Source organism: Amia ocellicauda, chromosome 2 (genome assembly GCF_036373705.1).
Source record: "Amia ocellicauda isolate fAmiCal2 chromosome 2, fAmiCal2.hap1, whole genome shotgun sequence".
NCBI lineage: Eukaryota > Metazoa > Chordata > Actinopteri > Amiiformes > Amiidae > Amia > Amia ocellicauda.
The window spans coordinates 54,258,940-54,275,339 of NC_089851.1; the positions used below are offsets into that span (position 1 = coordinate 54,258,940).

The 16,400-nt window shown below is 50.8% G+C and overlaps 4 non-coding genes across 4 annotated transcripts; all 4 read right to left on the reverse strand.

The window, feature by feature from the left end:
• Positions 1–431: 431 nt before the first annotated feature.
• Positions 432–503, reverse strand: trnap-agg (transfer RNA proline (anticodon AGG)). The gene has a single exon. It is a non-coding gene; the product is annotated as a tRNA-Pro (tRNA).
• A 4,075-nt stretch (positions 504–4,578) lies between these two features.
• trnap-agg (transfer RNA proline (anticodon AGG)) lies at positions 4,579–4,650 on the reverse strand. The gene has a single exon. It is a non-coding gene; the product is annotated as a tRNA-Pro (tRNA).
• Positions 4,651–5,746: 1,096 nt separating this feature from the next.
• On the reverse strand, positions 5,747–5,818 carry trnap-agg (transfer RNA proline (anticodon AGG)). The gene has a single exon. It is a non-coding gene; the product is annotated as a tRNA-Pro (tRNA).
• A 9,162-nt stretch (positions 5,819–14,980) lies between these two features.
• Positions 14,981–15,052, reverse strand: trnap-ugg (transfer RNA proline (anticodon UGG)). The gene has a single exon. It is a non-coding gene; the product is annotated as a tRNA-Pro (tRNA).
• Between the last annotated feature and the right edge of the window lie 1,348 nt (positions 15,053–16,400).

Sequence of the window (16,400 nt, forward strand, 5' to 3'; positions counted from 1 at the left end):
CACTGACTGATAGCATGGACTGTAGCGCTGAAGTGTCTTTCCAGAACGGTAACCGTATCCCCAGTGAGACAGCACTGAGAGCATGGTTCAGCAGGCCCGCAAACAACTGAAAAGAATGCCTCTCCTTTGGTGCAGCTCAGGAGTACACGTTCAGCAAAGGTCTCCATAACAAGCCGGCAAACCACATTTCGTCCTCCTCCTCCTCAACAACACACTACATGTCCTCCTCCTCCTCAACAACAACAACGAACTTGTAAAATACACATTTTCTTTAAAGAAAACAAAACACACAGATGACAGTCTGATTTCCCATCAGCTACACAGCCAACAGTATCTGAGGTTGAAAGACCTCCCTGGTGCAGAGGAGCCCAGAAGCCAAGCATCGAGAGAGAACAAACGAATGCTTCAGAGAATGCAAAGCGGGGCCAAGCGGGCTCGTCCGGGAGTTGAACCCGGGACCTCTCGCACCCTAAGCGAGAATCATACCCCTAGACCAACGAGCCAAGTTAACGGAGGGTGTCGCAGTTTCTGCTGGGCAAGCGCGTAACTGCTTTGGGGCAGACCGGGAGACCTACGCTCACTGACTGATAGCATGGACTGTAGCGCTGAAGTGTCTTTCCAGAACGGTAACCGTATCCCCAGTGAGACAGCACTGAGAGCATGGTTCAGCAGGCCCGCAAACAACTGAAAAGAATGCCTCTCCTTTGGTGCAGCTCAGGAGTACACGTTCAGCAAAGGTCTCCATAACAAGCCGGCAAACCACATTTCGTCCTCCTCCTCCTCAACAACACACTACATGTCCTCCTCCTCCTCAACAACAACAACGAACTTGTAAAATACACATTTTCTTTAAAGAAAACAAAACACACAGATGACAGTCTGATTTCCCATCAGCTATACAGCCAACAGTATCTGAGGTCGATAGCCCTCCCTTGTGCAGAGGAGCCCAGAAGCCAGCCTTCAAGAGCAAACGAACGAACACTTCGGTGACTACAAAGTGGGGCCAAGTGGGCTCGTCCTGGAGTTGAACACACGGCCTCTCACACCCTCAGCAAGAATCATACCCCTAGACCAACGAGCCAAGTTAACGGAGGGTGTCGCAGTTTCTGCTGGGCAAGCGCGTAACTGCTTTGGGGCAGACCGGGAGACCTACGCACACTGACTGATAGCATGGACTGTAGCGCTGAAGTGTCTTTCCAGAACGGTAACCGTATCCCCAGTGAGACAGCACTGAGAGCATGGTTCAGCAGGCCCGCAAACAACTGAAAAGAATGCCTCTCCTTTGGTGCAGCTCAGGAGTACACGTTCAGCAAAGGTCTCCATAACAAGCCGGCAAACCACATTTCGTCCTCCTCCTCCTCAACAACACACTACATGTCCTCCACCTCCTCCTCAACAACAACAACAACAACAACAACGAACTTGTAAAAAACACATTCTCTTTAAAGAAAACAAAACACACAGATGACAGCCTGATTTCCCATCAGCTATACGGGCAACAGTATCTGAGGTCGATAGCCCTCCCTTGTGCAGAGGAGCCCAGAAGCCAGCCTTCAAGAGCAAACGAACAAACACTTCGGTGACTGCAAAGTGGGGCCAAGTGGGCTCGTCCTGGAGTTGAACCCAGGGCCTCTCACACCCTCAGCAAGAATCATACCCCTAGACCAAAAAGCCAAGTTAAGGGAGGGTGTCGCAGTTTCTGCTGGGCAAGCGCGTAACTGCTTTGGGGCAGACCGGGAGACCTACGCTCACTGACTGATAGCATGGACTGTAGCGCTGAAGTGTCTTTCCAGAACGGTAACCGTATCCCCAGTGAGACAGCACTGAGAGCATGGTTCAGCAGGCCCGCAAACAACTGAAAAGAATGCCTCTCCTTTGGTGCAGCTCAGGAGTACACGTTCAGCAAAGGTCTCCATAACAAGCCGGCAAACCACATTTCGTCCTCCTCCTCCTCAACAACACACTACATGTCCTCCTCCTCCTCAACAACAACAACGAACTTGTAAAAAACACATTTTCTTTAAAGACAACAAAACACACAGATGACAGTCTGATTTCCCATCAGCTATACAGCCAACAGTATCTGAGGTCGATAGCCCTCCCTTGTGCAGAGGAGCCCAGAAGCCAGCCTTCAAGAGCAAACGAACGAACACTTCGGTGACTACAAAGTGGGGCCAAGTGGGCTCGTCCTGGAGTTGAACCCAGGGCCTCTCACACCCTCAGCAAGAATCATACCCCTAGACCAACGAGCCAAGTTAACGGAGGGTGTCGCAGTTTCTGCTGGGCAAGCGCGTAACTGCTTTGGGGCAGACCGGGAGACCTACGCTCACTGACTGATAGCATGGACTGTAGTGCTGAAGTGTCTTTCCAGAATGGTAACGCCATCCCCTGTGAGACAGCACTGAGAGCATTGTTCAGCAGGCCCGCAAACAACTGAAAAGAATGCCTCTCCTTTGGTGCAGCTCAGGAGTACACGTTCAGCAAAGGTCTCCATAACAAGCCGGCAAACCACATTTCGTCCTCCTCCTCCTCAACAACACACTACATGTCCTCCTCCTCCTCCTCAACAACAACAACAACAACAACGAACTTGTAAAAAACACATTTTCTTTAAAGAAAACAAAACACACAGATGACAGTCTGATTTCCCATCAGCTTTACAGGCAACAGTATCTGAGGTCGATAGCCCTCCCTTGTGCAGAGGAGCCCAGAAGCCAGCCTTCAAGAGCAAACGAACAAACACTTCAATGAATGCAAAGTGGGGCCAAGTGGGCTCGTCCTGGAGTTGAACCCAGGGCCTCTCACACCCTCAGCAAGAATCATACCCCTAGACCAACGAGCCAAGTTAACGGAGGGTGTCGCAGTTTCTGCTGGGCAAGCGCGTAACTGCTTTGGGGCAGACCGGGAGACCTACGCACACTGACTGATAGCATGGACTGTAGCGCTGAAGTGTCTTTCCAGAACGGTAACCGTATCCCCAGTGAGACAGCACTGAGAGCATGGTTCAGCAGGCCCGCAAACAACTGAAAAGAATGCCTCTCCTTTGGTGCAGCTCAGGAGTACACGTTCAGCAAAGGTCTCCATAACAAGCCGGCAAACCACATTTCGTCCTCCTCCTCCTCAACAACACACTACATGTCCTCCTCCTCCTCAACAACAACAACGAACTTGTAAAATACACATTTTCTTTAAAGAAAACAAAACACACAGATGACAGTCTGATTTCCCATCAGCTACACAGCCAACAGTATCTGAGGTTGAAAGACCTCCCTGGTGCAGAGGAGCCCAGAAGCCAAGCATCGAGAGAGAACAAACGAATGCTTCAGAGAATGCAAAGCGGGGCCAAGCGGGCTCGTCCGGGAGTTGAACCCGGGACCTCTCGCACCCTAAGTGAGACAGCACTGAGAGCATGGTTCAGCAGGCCCGCAAACAACTGAAAAGAATGCCTCTCCTTTGGTGCAGCTCAGGAGTACACGTTCAGCAAAGGTCTCCATAACAAGCCGGCAAACCACATTTCGTCCTCCTCCTCCTCAACAACACACTACATGTCCTCCTCCTCCTCAACAACAACAACGAACTTGTAAAATACACATTTTCTTTAAAGAAAACAAAACACACAGATGACAGTCTGATTTCCCATCAGCTACACAGCCAACAGTATCTGAGGTTGAAAGACCTCCCTGGTGCAGAGGAGCCCAGAAGCCAAGCATCGAGAGAGAACAAACGAATGCTTCAGAGAATGCAAAGCGGGGCCAAGCGGGCTCGTCCGGGAGTTGAACCCGGGACCCCTCGCACCCTAAGTGAGACAGCACTGAGAGCATGGTTCAGCAGGCCCGCAAACAACTGAAAAGAATGCCTCTCCTTTGGTGCAGCTCAGGAGTACACGTTCAGCAAAGGTCTCCATAACAAGCCGGCAAACCACATTTCGTCCTCCTCCTCCTCAACAACACACTACATGTCCTCCTCCTCCTCAACAACAACAACGAACTTGTAAAATACACATTTTCTTTAAAGAAAACAAAACACACAGATGACAGTCTGATTTCCCATCAGCTACACAGCCAACAGTATCTGAGGTTGAAAGACCTCCCTGGTGCAGAGGAGCCCAGAAGCCAAGCATCGAGAGAGAACAAACGAATGCTTCAGAGAATGCAAAGCGGGGCCAAGCGGGCTCGTCCGGGAGTTGAACCCGGGACCTCTCGCACCCTAAGTGAGACAGCACTGAGAGCATGGTTCAGCAGGCCCGCAAACAACTGAAAAGAATGCCTCTCCTTTGGTGCAGCTCAGGAGTACACGTTCAGCAAAGGTCTCCATAACAAGCCGGCAAACCACATTTCGTCCTCCTCCTCCTCAACAACACACTACATGTCCTCCTCCTCCTCAACAACAACAACGAACTTGTAAAATACACATTTTCTTTAAAGAAAACAAAACACACAGATGACAGTCTGATTTCCCATCAGCTACACAGCCAACAGTATCTGAGGTTGAAAGACCTCCCTGGTGCAGAGGAGCCCAGAAGCCAAGCATCGAGAGAGAACAAACGAATGCTTCAGAGAATGCAAAGCGGGGCCAAGCGGGCTCGTCCGGGAGTTGAACCCGGGACCTCTCGCACCCTAAGCGAGAATCATACCCCTAGACCAACGAGCCAAGTTAACGGAGGGTGTCGCAGTTTCTGCTGGGCAAGCGCGTAACTGCTTTGGGGCAGACCGGGAGACCTACGCTCACTGACTGATAGCATGGACTGTAGCGCTGAAGTGTCTTTCCAGAACGGTAACCGTATCCCCAGTGAGACAGCACTGAGAGCATGGTTCAGCAGGCCCGCAAACAACTGAAAAGAATGCCTCTCCTTTGGTGCAGCTCAGGAGTACACGTTCAGCAAAGGTCTCCATAACAAGCCGGCAAACCACATTTCGTCCTCCTCCTCCTCAACAACACACTACATGTCCTCCTCCTCCTCCTCAACAACAACAACAACAACAACGAACTTGTAAAAAACACATTTTCTTTAAAGAAAACAAAACACACAGATGACAGTCTGATTTCCCATCAGCTTTACAGGCAACAGTATCTGAGGTCGATAGCCCTCCCTTGTGCAGAGGAGCCCAGAAGCCAGCCTTCAAGAGCAAACGAACAAACACTTCAGTGACTGCAAAGTGGGGCCAAGTGGGCTCGTCCTGGAGTTGAACCCAGGGCCTCTCACACCCTCAGCAAGAATCATACCCCTAGACCAACGAGCCAAGTTAACGGAGGGTGTCGCAGTTTCTGCTGGGCAAGCGCGTAACTGCTTTGGGGCAGACCGGGAGACCTACGCACACTGACTGATAGCATGGACTGTAGCGCTGAAGTGTCTTTCCAGAACGGTAACCGTATCCCCAGTGAGACAGCACTGAGAGCATGGTTCAGCAGGCCCGCAAACAACTGAAAAGAATGCCTCTCCTTTGGTGCAGCTCAGGAGTACACGTTCAGCAAAGGTCTCCATAACAAGCCGGCAAACCACATTTCGTCCTCCTCCTCCTCAACAACACACTACATGTCCTCCTCCTCCTCAACAACAACAACGAACTTGTAAAATACACATTTTCTTTAAAGAAAACAAAACACACAGATGACAGTCTGATTTCCCATCAGCTACACAGCCAACAGTATCTGAGGTTGAAAGACCTCCCTGGTGCAGAGGAGCCCAGAAGCCAAGCATCGAGAGAGAACAAACGAATGCTTCAGAGAATGCAAAGCGGGGCCAAGCGGGCTCGTCCGGGAGTTGAACCCGGGACCTCTCGCACCCTAAGCGAGAATCATACCCCTAGACCAACGAGCCAAGTTAACGGAGGGTGTCGCAGTTTCTGCTGGGCAAGCGCGTAACTGCTTTGGGGCAGACCGGGAGACCTACGTTCACTGACTGATAGCATGGACTGTAGCGCTGAAGTGTCTTTCCAGAACGGTAACCGTATCCCCAGTGAGACAGCACTGAGAGCATGGTTCAGCAGGCCCGCAAACAACTGAAAAGAATGCCTCTCCTTTGGTGCAGCTCAGGAGTACACGTTCAGCAAAGGTCTCCATAACAAGCCGGCAAACCACATTTCGTCCTCCTCCTCCTCAACAACACACTACATGTCCTCCTCCTCCTCAACAACAACAACGAACTTGTAAAATACACATTTTCTTTAAAGAAAACAAAACACACAGATGACAGTCTGATTTCCCATCAGCTACACAGCCAACAGTATCTGAGGTTGAAAGACCTCCCTGGTGCAGAGGAGCCCAGAAGCCAAGCATCGAGAGAGAACAAACGAATGCTTCAGAGAATGCAAAGCGGGGCCAAGCGGGCTCGTCCGGGAGTTGAACCCGGGACCTCTCGCACCCTAAGTGAGACAGCACTGAGAGCATGGTTCAGCAGGCCCGCAAACAACTGAAAAGAATGCCTCTCCTTTGGTGCAGCTCAGGAGTACACGTTCAGCAAAGGTCTCCATAACAAGCCGGCAAACCACATTTCGTCCTCCTCCTCCTCAACAACACACTACATGTCCTCCTCGTCCTCAACAACAACAACGAACTTGTAAAATACACATTTTCTTTAAAGAAAACAAAACACACAGATGACAGTCTGATTTCCCATCAGCTACACAGCCAACAGTATCTGAGGTTGAAAGACCTCCCTGGTGCAGAGGAGCCCAGAAGCCAAGCATCGAGAGAGAACAAACGAATGCTTCAGAGAATGCAAAGCGGGGCCAAGCGGGCTCGTCCGGGAGTTGAACCCGGGACCTCTCGCACCCTAAGTGAGACAGCACTGAGAGCATGGTTCAGCAGGCCCGCAAACAACTGAAAAGAATGCCTCTCCTTTGGTGCAGCTCAGGAGTACACGTTCAGCAAAGGTCTCCATAACAAGCCGGCAAACCACATTTCGTCCTCCTCCTCCTCAACAACACACTACATGTCCTCCTCCTCAACAACAACAACGAACTTGTAAAATACACATTTTCTTTAAAGAAAACAAAACACACAGATGACAGTCTGATTTCCCATCAGCTACACAGCCAACAGTATCTGAGGTTGAAAGACCTCCCTGGTGCAGAGGAGCCCAGAAGCCAAGCATCGAGAGAGAACAAACGAATGCTTCAGAGAATGCAAAGCGGGGCCAAGCGGGCTCGTCCGGGAGTTGAACCCGGGACCTCTCGCACCCTAAGTGAGACAGCACTGAGAGCATGGTTCAGCAGGCCCGCAAACAACTGAAAAGAATGCCTCTCCTTTGGTGCAGCTCAGGAGTACACGTTCAGCAAAGGTCTCCATAACAAGCCGGCAAACCACATTTCGTCCTCCTCCTCCTCAACAACACACTACATGTCCTCCTCCTCCTCAACAACAACAACGAACTTGTAAAATACACATTTTCTTTAAAGAAAACAAAACACACAGATGACAGTCTGATTTCCCATCAGCTATACAGGCAACAGTATCTGAGGTCGATAGCCCTCCCTTGTGCAGAGGAGCCCAGAAGCCAGCCTTCAAGAGCAAACGAACGAACACTTCGGTGACTGCAAAGTGGGGCCAAGTGGGCTCGTCCTGGAGTTGAACCCAGGGCCTCTCACACCCTCAGCAAGAATCATACCTCTCCTTTGGTGCAGCTCAGGAGTACACGTTCAGCAAAGGTCTCCATAACAAGCCGGCAAACCACATTTCGTCCTCCTCCTCCTCAACAACACACTACATGTCCTCCTCCTCCTCAACAACAACAACAACAACAACAACGAACTTGTAAAATACACATTTTCTTTAAAGAAAACAAAACACACAGATGACAGTCTGATTTCCCATCAGCTATACAGGCAACAGTATCTGAGGTTGAAAGACCTCCCTGGTGCAGAGGAGCACAGAAGCCAAGCATCGAGACAGAACAAACGAATGCTTCAGAGAATGCAAAGCAGGGCCAAGGGGGCTCGTCCGGGAGTTGAACCCGGGACCTCTCGCACCCTAAGCAAGAATCATACCCCTAGACCAACGAGCCAAGTTAACGGAGGGTGTCGCAGTTTCTGCTGGGCAAGCGCGTAACTGCTTTGGGGCAGACCGGGAGACCTACGCTCACTGACTGATAGCATGGACTGTAGCGCTGACGTGTCTTTCCAGAATGGTAACGCCATCCCCAGTGAGACAGCACTGAGAGCATGGTTCAGCAGGCCCGCAAACAACTGAAAAGAATGCCTCTCCTTTGGTGCAGCTCAGGAGTACACGTTCAGCAAAGGTCTCCATAACAAGCCGGCAAACCACATTTCGTCCTCCTCCTCCTCAACAACACACTACATGTCCTCCACCTCCTCCTCAACAACAACAACAACAACAACAACGAACTTGTAAAAAACACATTTTCTTTAAAGAAAACAAAACACACAGATGACAGTCTGATTTCCCATCAGCTATACGGGCAACAGTATCTGAGGTCGATAGCCCTCCCTTGTGCAGAGGAGCCCAGAAGCCAGCCTTCAAGAGCAAACAAACAAACATTTCGGTGACTGCAAAGTGGGGCCAAGTGGGCTTGTCCTGGACTTGAAGCCAGGGCCTCTCACACCCTCAGCAAGAATCATACCCCTAGACCAACGAGCCAAGTTAACGGAGAGTGTCGCAGTTTCTGCTGGGCAAGCGCGTAACTGCTTTGGGGCAGACCGGGAGACCTACGCTCACTGACTGATAGCATGGACTGTAGCGCTGAAGTGTCTTTCCAGAACGGTAACCGTATCCCCAGTGAGACAGCACTGAGAGCATGGTTCAGCAGGCCCGCAAACAACTGAAAAGAATGCCTCTCCTTTGGTGCAGCTCAGGAGTACACGTTCAGCAAAGGTCTCCATAACAAGCCGGCAAACCACATTTCGTCCTCCTCCTCCTCAACAACACACTACATGTCCTCCTCCTCCTCCTCAACAACAACAACAACAACAACGAACTTGTAAAAAACACATTTTCTTTAAAGAAAACAAAACACATAGATGACAGTCTGATTTCCCATCAGCTTTACAGGCAACAGTATCTGAGGTCGATAGCCCTCCCTTGTGCAGAGGAGCCCAGAAGCCAGCCTTCAAGAGCAAACGAACAAACACTTCGGTGACTGCAAAGTGGGGCCAAGTGGGCTCGTCCTGGAGTTGAACCCAGGGCCTCTCACACCCTCAGCAAGAATCATACCCCTAGACCAACGAGCCAAGTTAACGGAGGGTGTCGCAGTTTCTGCTGGGCAAGCGCGTAACTGCTTTGGGGCAGACCGGGAGACCTACGCTCACTGACTGATAGCATGGACTGTAGCGCTGACGTGTCTTTCCAGAATGGTAACGCCATCCCCAGTGAGACAGCACTGAGAGCATGGTTCAGCAGGCCCGCAAACAACTGAAAAGAATGCCTCTCCTTTGGTGCAGCTCAGGAGTACACGTTCAGCAAAGGTCTCCATAACAAGCTGGCAAACCACATTTCGTCCTCCTCCTCCTCAACAACACACTACATGTCCTCCTCCTCCTCCTCAACAACAACAACAACAACGAACTTGTAAAAAACACATTTTCTTTAAAGAAAACAAAACACACAGATGACAGTCTGATTTCCCATCAGCTTTACAGGCAACAGTATCTGAGGTCGATAGCCCTCCCTTGTGCAGAGGAGCCCAGAAGCCAGCCTTCAAGAGCAAACGAACAAACACTTCGGTGACTGCAAAGTGGGGCCAAGTGGGCTCGTCCTGGAGTTGAACCCAGGGCCTCTCACACCCTCAGCAAGAATCATACCCCTAGACCAACGAGCCAAGTTAACGGAGGGTGTCGCAGTTTCTGCTGGGCAAGCGCGTAACTGCTTTGGGGCAGACCGGGAGACCTACGCTCACTGACTGATAGCATGGACTGTAGCGCTGACGTGTCTTTCCAGAATGGTAACGCCATCCCCAGTGAGACAGCACTGAGAGCATGGTTCAGCAGGCCCGCAAACAACTGAAAAGAATGCCTCTCCTTTGGTGCAGCTCAGGAGTACACGTTCAGCAAAGGTCTCCATAACAAGCCGGCAAACCACATTTCGTCCTCCTCCTCCTCAACAACACACTACATGTCCTCCACCTCCTCCTCAACAACAACAACAACAACAACAACGAACTTGTAAAAAACACATTTTCTTTAAAGAAAACAAAACACACAGATGACAGTCTGATTTCCCATCAGCTATACGGGCAACAGTATCTGAGGTCGATAGCCCTCCCTTGTGCAGAGGAGCCCAGAAGCCAGCCTTCAAGAGCAAACAAACAAACACTTCGGTGACTGCAAAGTGGGGCCAAGTGGGCTTGTCCTGGACTTGAACCCAGGGCCTCTCACACCCTCAGCAAGAATCATACCCCTAGACCAACGAGCCAAGTTAACGGAGAGTGTCGCAGTTTCTGCTGGGCAAGCGCGTAACTGCTTTGGGGCAGACCGGGAGACCTACGCTCACTGACTGATAGCATGGACTGTAGCGCTGAAGTGTCTTTCCAGAACGGTAACCGTATCCCCAGTGAGACAGCACTGAGAGCATGGTTCAGCAGGCCCGCAAACAACTGAAAAGAATGCCTCTCCTTTGGTGCAGCTCAGGAGTACACGTTCAGCAAAGGTCTCCATAACAAGCCGGCAAACCACATTTCGTCCTCCTCCTCCTCAACAACACACTACATGTCCTCCTCCTCCTCCTCAACAACAACAACAACAACAACGAACTTGTAAAAAACACATTTTCTTTAAAGAAAACAAAACACACAGATGACAGTCTGATTTCCCATCAGCTTTACAGGCAACAGTATCTGAGGTCAATAGCCCTCCCTTGTGCAGAGGAGCCCAGAAGCCAGCCTTCAAGAGCAAACGAACAAACACTTCGGTGACTGCAAAGTGGGGCCAAGTGGGCTCGTCCTGGAGTTGAACCCAGGGCCTCTCACACCCTCAGCAAGAATCATACCCCTAGACCAACGAGCCAAGTTAACGGAGGGTGTCGCAGTTTCTGCTGGGCAAGCGCGTAACTGCTTTGGGGCAGACCGGGAGACCTACGCTCACTGACTGATAGCATGGACTGTAGCGCTGACGTGTCTTTCCAGAATGGTAACGCCATCCCCAGTGAGACAGCACTGAGAGCATGGTTCAGCAGGCCCGCAAACAACTGAAAAGAATGCCTCTCCTTTGGTGCAGCTCAGGAGTACACGTTCAGCAAAGGTCTCCATAACAAGCCGGCAAACCACATTTCGTCCTCCTCCTCCTCAACAACACACTACATGTCCTCCACCTCCTCCTCAACAACAACAACAACAACAACAACGAACTTGTAAAAAACACATTTTCTTTAAAGAAAACAAAACACACAGATGACAGTCTGATTTCCCATCAGCTATACGGGCAACAGTATCTGAGGTCGATAGCCCTCCCTTGTGCAGAGGAGCCCAGAAGCCAGCCTTCAAGAGCAAACGAACAAACACTTCGGTGACTGCAAAGTAGGGCCAAGTGGGCTCGTCCTGGAGTTGAACCCAGGGCCTCTCACACCCTCAGCAAGAATCATACCCCTAGACCAACAAGCCAAGTTAACGGAGGGTGTCGCAGTTTCTGCTGGGCAAGCGCGTAACTGCTTTGGGGCAGACCAGGAGACCTACGCTCACTGACTGATAGCATGGACTGTAGCGCTGACGTGTCTTTCCAGAATGGTAACGCCATCCCCAGTGAGACAGCACTGAGAGCATTGTTCAGCAGGCCCGCAAACAACTGAAAAGAATGCCTCTCCTTTGGTGCAGCTCAGGAGTACACGTTCAGCAAAGGTCTCCATAACAAGCTGGCAAACCACATTTCGTCCTCCTCCTCCTCAACAACACACTACATGTCCTCCTCCTCCTCCTCAACAACAACAACAACAACGAACTTGTAAAAAACACATTTTCTTTAAAGAAAACAAAACACACAGATGACAGTCTGATTTCCCATCAGCTTTACAGGCAACAGTATCTGAGGTCGATAGCCCTCCCTTGTGCAGAGGAGCCCAGAAGCCAGCCTTCAAGAGCAAACGAACAAACACTTCGGTGACTGCAAAGTGGGGCCAAGTGGGCTCGTCCTGGAGTTGAACCCAGGGCCTCTCACACCCTCAGCAAGAATCATACCCCTAGACCAACGAGCCAAGTTAACGGAGGGTGTCGCAGTTTCTGCTGGGCAAGCGCGTAACTGCTTTGGGGCAGACCGGGAGACCTACGCTCACTGACTGATAGCATGGACTGTAGCGCTGACGTGTCTTTCCAGAATGGTAACGCCATCCCCAGTGAGACAGCACTGAGAGCATGGTTCAGCAGGCCCGCAAACAACTGAAAAGAATGCCTCTCCTTTGGTGCAGCTCAGGAGTACACGTTCAGCAAAGGTCTCCATAACAAGCCGGCAAACCACATTTCGTCCTCCTCCTCCTCAACAACACACTACATGTCCTCCACCTCCTCCTCAACAACAACAACAACAACGAACTTGTAAAAAACACATTTTCTTTAAAGAAAACAAAACACACAGATGACAGTCTGATTTCCCATCAGCTATACGGGCAACAGTATCTGAGGTCGATAGCCCTCCCTTGTGCAGAGGAGCCCAGAAGCCAGCCTTCAAGAGCAAACGAACAAACACTTCGGTGACTGCAAAGTGGGGCCAAGTGGGCTCGTCCTGGAGTTGAACCCAGGGCCTCTCACACCCTCAGCAAGAATCATACCCCTAGACCAACGAGCCAAGTTAACGGAGGGTGTCGCAGTTTCTGCTGGGCAAGCGCGTAAATGCTTTGGGGCAGACCGGGAGACCTACGCTCACTGACTGATAGCATGGACTGTAGCGCTGAAGTGTCTTTCCAGAACGGTAACCGTATCCCCAGTGAGACAGCACTGAGAGCATGGTTCAGCAGGCCCGCAAACAACTGAAAAGAGTGCCTCTCCTTTGGTGCAGCTCAGGAGTACACGTTCAGCAAAGGTCTCCATAACAAGCCGGCAAACCACATTTCGTCCTCCTCCTCCTCAACAACACACTACATGTCCTCCTCCTCCTCAACAACAACAACGAACTTGTAAATTACACATTTTCTTTAAAGAAAACAAAACACACAGATGACAGTCTGATTTCCCATCAGCTACACAGCCAACAGTATCTGAGGTTGAAAGACCTCCCTGGTGCAGAGGAGCCCAGAAGCCAAGCATCGAGAGAGAACAAACGAATGCTTCAGAGAATGCAAAGCAGGGCCAAGCGGGCTCGTCCGGGAGTTGAACCCGGGACCTCTCGCACCCTAAGCGAGAATCATACCCCTAGACCAACGTGCCAAGTTATCTGACAGTGTCACAGTTTCTGCTGGGCAAGCGCGTAACTGCTTTGGGGCAGACCGGGAGACCTACGCTCACTGACTGATAGCATGGACTGTAGCGCTGACGTGTCTTTCCAGAATGGTAACGCCATCCCCAGTGAGACAGCACTGAGAGCATGGTTCAGCAGGCCCGCAAACAACTGAAAAGAATGCCTCTCCTTTGGTGCAGCTCAGGAGTACACGTTCAGCAAAGGTCTCCATAACAAGCCGGCAAACCACATTTCGTCCTCCTCCTCCTCAACAACACACTACATGTCCTCCTCCTCCTCCTCAACAACAACAACAACAACGAACTTGTAAAAAACACATTTTCTTTAAAGAAAACAAAACACACAGATGACAGTCTGATTTCCCATCAGCTTTACAGGCAACAGTATCTGAGGTCGATAGCCCTCCCTTGTGCAGAGGAGCCCAGAAGCCAGCCTTCAACAGCAAACGAACAAACACTTCGGTGACTGCAAAGTGGGGCCAAGTGGGCTCGTCCTGGAGTTGAACCCAGGGCCTCTCACACCCTCAGCAAGAATCATACCCCTAGACCATCGAGCCAAGTTAACGGAGGGTGTCGCAGTTTCTGCTGGGCAAGCGCGTAACTGCTTTGGGGCAGACCGGGAGACCTACGCTCACTGACTGATAGCATGGACTGTAGCGCTGACGTGTCTTTCCAGAATGGTAACGCAATCCCCAGTGAGACAGCACTGAGAGCATGGTTCAGCAGGCCCGCAAACAACTGAAAAGAATGCCTCTCCTTTGGTGCAGCTCAGGAGTACACGTTCAGCAAAGGTCTCCATAACAAGCCGGCAAACCACATTTCGTCCTCCTCCTCCTCAACAACACACTACATGTCCTCCACCTCCTCCTCAACAACAACAACAACAACGAACTTGTAAAAAACACATTTTCTTTAAAGAAAACAAAACACACAGATGACAGTCTGATTTCCCATCAGCTATACGGGCAACAGTATCTGAGGTCGATAGCCCTCCCTTGTGCAGAGGAGCCCAGAAGCCAGCCTTCAAGAGCAAACGAACAAACACTTCGGTGACTGCAAAGTGGGGCCAAGTGGGCTCGTCCTGGAGTTGAACCCAGGGCCTCTCACACCCTCAGCAAGAATCATACCCCTAGACCAACGAGCCAAGTTAACGGAGGGTGTCGCAGTTTCTGCTGGGCAAGCGCGTAACTGCTTTGGGGCAGACCGGGAGACCTACGCTCACTGACTGATAGCATGGACTGTAGCGCTGAAGTGTCTTTCCAGAACGGTAACCGTATCCCCAGTGAGACAGCACTGAGAGCATGGTTCAGCAGGCCCGCAAACAACTGAAAAGAGTGCCTCTCCTTTGGTGCAGCTCAGGAGTACACGTTCAGCAAAGGTCTCCATAACAAGCCGGCAAACCACATTTCGTCCTCCTCCTCCTCAACAACACACTACATGTCCTCCTCCTCCTCAACAACAACAACGAACTTGTAAAATACACATTTTCTTTAAAGAAAACAAAACACACAGATGACAGTCTGATTTCCCATCAGCTACACAGCCAACAGTATCTGAGGTTGAAAGACCTCCCTGGTGCAGAGGAGCCCAGAAGCCAAGCATCGAGAGAGAACAAACGAATGCTTCAGAGAATGCAAAGCAGGGCCAAGCGGGCTCGTCCGGGAGTTGAACCCGGGACCTCTCGCACCCAAAGCGAGAATCATACCCCTAGACCAACGAGCCAAGTTATCTGACAGTGTCACAGTTTCTGCTGGGCAAGCGCGTAACTGCTTTGGGGCAGACCGGGAGACCTACGCTCACTGACTGATAGCATGGACTGTAGCGCTGACGTGTCTTTCCAGAATGGTAACGCCATCCCCAGTGAGACAGCACTGAGAGCATGGTTCAGCAGGCCCGCAAACAACTGAAAAGAATGCCTCTCCTTTGGTGCAGCTCAGGAGTACACGTTCAGCAAAGGTCTCCATAACAAGCCGGCAAACCACATTTCGTCCTCCTCCTCCTCAACAACACACTACATGTCCTCCTCCTCCTCCTCAACAACAACAACAACAACGAACTTGTAAAAAACACATTTTCTTTAAAGAAAACAAAACACACAGATGACAGTCTGATTTCCCATCAGCTTTACAGGCAACAGTATCTGAGGTCGATAGCCCTCCCTTGTGCAGAGGAGCCCAGAAGCCAGCCTTCAAGAGCAAACGAACAAACACTTCGGTGACTGCAAAGTGGGGCCAAGTGGGCTCGTCCTGGAGTTGAACCCAGGGCCTCTCACACCCTCAGCAAGAATCATACCCCTAGACCAACGAGCCAAGTTAACGGAGGGTGTCGCAGTTTCTGCTGGGCAAGCGCGTAACTGCTTTGGGGCAGACCGGGAGACCTACGCTCACTGACTGATAGCATGGACTGTAGCGCTGACGTGTCTTTCCAGAATGGTAACGCCATCCCCAGTGAGACAGCACTGAGAGCATGGTTCAGCAGGCCCGCAAACAACTGAAAAGAATGCCTCTCCTTTGGTGCAGCTCAGGAGTACACGTTCAGCAAAGGTCTCCATAACAAGCCGGCAAACCACATTTCGTCCTCCTCCTCCTCAACAACACACTACATGTCCTCCACCTCCTCCTCAACAACAACAACAACAACAACGAACTTGTAAAAAACACATTTTCTTTAAAGAAAACAAAACACACAGATGACAGTCTGACTTCCCATCAGCTATACGGGCAACAGTATCTGAGGTCGATAGCCCTCCCTTGTGCAGAGGAGCCCAGAAGCCAGCCTTCAAGAGCAAACGAACAAACACTTTGGTGACTGCAAAGTGGGGCCAAGTGGGCTTGTCCTGGAGTTGAACCCAGGGCCTCTCACACCCTCAGCAAGAATCATACCCCTAGACCAACGAGCCAAGTTAACGGAGAGTGTCGCAGTTTCTGCTGGGCAAGCGCGTAACTGCTTTGGGGCAGACCGGGAGACCTACGCTCACTGACTGATAGCATGGACTGTAGCGCTGAAGTGTCTTTCCAGAACGGTAACCGTATCCCCAGTGAGACAGCACTGAGAGCATGGTTCAGCAGGC